Here is a 3,852-nt window from a genome sequence, read left to right as displayed (position 1 = left end):
AAACCTCAGTCTCTGGTGAAAAGTCAGTAGGAACCACGGGCACATTGTCTATCGTACCAGAAATCCTTAGATTGTCAAATGTATGAATACATGTGATAGTTTTTAGAAACACGTGTGTGTGTGTGTGTGTGTGTGTGTGTGTGTGTGTGTTTGTGTATGTATTGTTGGGCTGGCTGAGAGACAGGGGCACCCAAAATGGCGGACATCTCAAACTGGGTCAAAATGGCTGATCTTCCCGTCAAAGCATCCCTGACCACCACATCATCTCCAGTGAGTCAAAGCCTAGATGGGAAACCGAAACTTTCCATCCAGGAACCGCCCCCGCCCCCTCCCCATCGTCTGATACTATCCCCCCCCTACTCCCAGCCAATCACCTAAGGACACGGTGTTCCCTTGTCTAATTTGGCTAGGGACCCACCCGGATCCAGAGTCGGAACCAAGAAGGCTTCAAAACCCCCACAGTCCCCAACCCCGCGCGACTTCCCTGACTCTGGCCACCTCTCCGAGTCATGGAACCTCGCCCAGGAGCGCTCCCCATTAAAGCACTCTCCTACCTACTGCCTGGCTCTGCTGGTTTTTTATTTCTCCGCTGTTCATTTTGTAAAAACCTAACATGTAGGACACAATTTTTTTTTTAAGATTTAAGAGAGGGGGGGGGGGGGCAAAGACACAGAGGGAGAAGCAGGCTCCAGTGCAGGGAGCCTGACGTGGGACTCGATCCCGGGACTCCAGGATCACGCCCTGGGCTGAAGGCGGCACTAAAACGCTGAGCCACACGGGCTGCCCTGTATGATACAATTGTGAAGGAAGCACGAAACAGGGGATCCCTGGGTGGCTCAGCGGTCCTGCAGGGTGCCCGCTTCTCCCTCTGCCCGTGTGTGTGTGTGTGTGTGTGTGTGTGTGTGTGTGTGTGATGAATTGTGAATTAAAATTAAAAAAAAAAAAGAGGAAGGAAAAGAGAAACGAACAAACCAACCTGAAACACGTTTACTGACACACCCAGGTATCTGCAGGTTTCCTGAATCAGACAAAAGAGAAACACAAAAACTGAGGTGGGGGGAGGGGGGGGGGAAGGAAGAAAAGGGCAAGGGGTGGGGGAGGAAAACACAACACCACAAAACAAAAAAACCACCTTGGGTGTCTTACTGACTCACACTTTAGTATTTTACCTTTCTGTTGGAAAGACAGACGCCAGGTATCCGATGAACTGAACCCAATTTATCAATTAAGCTAGTTACACCTTCAAAGTTCCAGGTCACCAAAGATTTGGGAAGCTATTGTAAAAGTTTAACCTATAGACTTTTATTTATTTATTTATTTATTTATTTATGATAGTCGGGGGGGGGGAGAGAGAGAGAGAGAGAGAGAGAGAGAGAGAGAGAGAGAAAGAGAGGCAGAGACATAGGCAGAGAGAGAAGCAGGCTCCATGCACCGGGAGCCCGACGTGGGACTCGATCCCGGGTCTCCAGGATCGCGCCCTGGGCCAAGGGCAGGCGCCAAACCGCTGCGCCACGCAGGGATTCCCCCCTTTTTTCTTTTTTTTCTTTTTCTTTTTTTTTAACCTGCTTGCTCGTCACAAGGAAAAGTACACGAGACGGACAAAATCGATCATTTGAAGTAGTTTCCGTGGACAAATCCTCAGAGGCACAACTCCACTAATCCGTTGAGTTCACAGCAAAGTTGAGTACGCCCGTCCCTCGGGGCCTGGACCCTCCGGCATGGGCATGGCATCCGGGTGGGTCCCGGTGGAACAAGGGGATAAGTAGTTCTCCTTTTCTTTTCTGTGCCTGTGGGTCTAAGAAGACACCACACGTGTCTTGTTTCTTTGTAATGAGGTGGCGGAAGGGTCTATCTCGATCACCACCATTCCAGGCCCACAAACTGTGACGGGAGCACAGCACATCCCACCGCCCACCCCAACGGCGGCGGAGGCGGGGGCGCGTGGGGACAAAACCGGTTATCCGTATGAAGTGTGACGGTGATAGGTAGCTCCCAGGACACGTCTTTTTACAGGAAACCCACAGGGACCGCGGATACGCAGAGATGACTGAGGCTGATGTGAATCCGAAGGCCTACCCCCTGGCAGATGCCCACCTCCCCAAGAAACTCCTGGACGCGTGTTCAGCAGTCCCGTAACTACAAGCAGCTTCGGAAAGGAGCCCACGAAGCCGCCAAAACCCTCTGTGGAGAGGCATCTCTGAGTTCATCCTGATGGCTGGCTGCAGACGCCGAGCCCCTGGAGATCATCCCGCACCGTCCGCCGCCCGCCTGCCTGCCTGCCGCGTGAAGAGAAGAACGTGCCCTACGTGTTCGTGCGCTCCAAGCAGGCCCTCGGGCGGGCCTGCGGGGTGTCCGGGCCTGTCCTCGCCTGTCCCGTCACCATCCAAGGAGGCTCGCAGCCAAAGCCGCAGATCCAGTCCATTCAGCAGTCCATCGAAAGGCTCTTCGTGGAAACCGCTGGCCTCTGTCCCACCCCTCACGGAGCCCAGCCCTCCCCCCTGGGGTTGTGTCTACCGTCTGCGTTCGCATGTAGTTTCTCCAGCTGCCTTCTCTCGTTCTTTTTTTTTTTTTTTTAAATTTTTATTTATTTATGATAGTCACAGAGAGAGAGAGAGGCAGAGACACAGGCAGAGGGAGAAGCAGGCTCCCCGCAGGGAACCCGATGCGGGCACACGAGCCCAGGGTACCCCTTCCACCTCCCCAACCCCCGCCCCGCATCCAGCCCCGAGAGGAAGGCAGCCGCCCAACCACTGAGCCACCCAGGCGTCCGTCCCTCTTTTCCTTTCTCTTATCCGTCAACCTTCCAGCCTTCCGCCTCCACCTCCGCCTGTTCCTTCATCTCGGTTTCGTCCTGGAAAACAGGCTTTGTCCGTGGTTGCCTCCCTCTCAGCCCTCTGAAAGAGGTGGAGTGGGTTGGGCATCAGTTCTGGTGCTCGTGCGTGCGTGTGGACTTGGGATTTCCGGCGTCCGCCTGCCTGGCCTGCTTTCCCCGTCTTCTTCATGATTTGGACTCAAGGGAAGTGGCGGGGGGTTGGGGGGGGGAGATCGGGTCCTTATTTCTCTGGACCACCTCTTGGGTCCCATCCCACGAGGCATCTTTCTGATGGGGTGACCTAGAAGTCCGAACGTAGGGAGGGAGAGAGAGAGAGAGAGAGAGAGAGAGAGAGAGAGAGGAGAGAGGAGAGAGGAAGGGGCAGAGACCTAGGCAGAGGGAGAAGAAGCAGGCTCCACGCAAGGACACAAACAAACCTTCCAAAAAAAGAGAAGGAAAAAAAAGGTAAACTTGCGGCAACGGCCCGGCCGCTCGGGGGTCGAGCTCCGCCTTCAGCCCAGGGCGTGGTCCTGGAGACGCGGGCTCAGAGTCCCAGGTCAGGCGCTCTGGATGGAGCCTGCTTCTCCGTCTCCGTCTGTGTCTGATGAAAGAAAGAAAGAAAGAAAGAAAGAAAGAAAGAAAGAAAGAAAGAAAGAAAGAAAGAAAAGAAAATGAATAAATAGTAAGTAAGCAAGTAAGTACGTACGTACATACATACATACATAAATGCACATACATACAAACAAAGACAAACTCGGGGCAACGGCCCGGCCGCTCGGGGGTCGAGCTCCGCCTTCAGCCCAGGGCGTGGTTCTGGAGACGCGGGCTCAGAGTCCCAGGTCAGGCGCTCTGGATGGAACCTGCTTCTCCGTCTCTCCGTCTCTGATAAATAATAAATAAATAAATAAATAAATAAATAAATAAATAAATACATACATACATACATACATACATACATACATACATACATAAATACATAAATACATGAAAGATAAATAAATAGATAAACGAATGAATAAATGAATAAATGAATAAATGAA

General features: G+C 52.4%; 1 pseudogene; it reads left to right on the top strand.

Moving 5' to 3' along the window:
* The first annotated feature begins 1,580 nt into the window (after positions 1-1,580).
* On the top strand, positions 1,581-3,010 carry LOC140601899 (NHP2-like protein 1 pseudogene; annotated as a pseudogene).
* Positions 3,011-3,852: the final 842 nt, after the last annotated feature.

This window comes from Canis lupus, chromosome 12 (assembly GCF_048164855.1).
Source record: "Canis lupus baileyi chromosome 12, mCanLup2.hap1, whole genome shotgun sequence".
In the NCBI taxonomy this organism is placed as follows: domain Eukaryota; kingdom Metazoa; phylum Chordata; class Mammalia; order Carnivora; family Canidae; genus Canis; species Canis lupus.
Note: the sequence above shows the minus strand (reverse complement) of the source record. Positions and strands in the feature narration are given on the sequence as shown.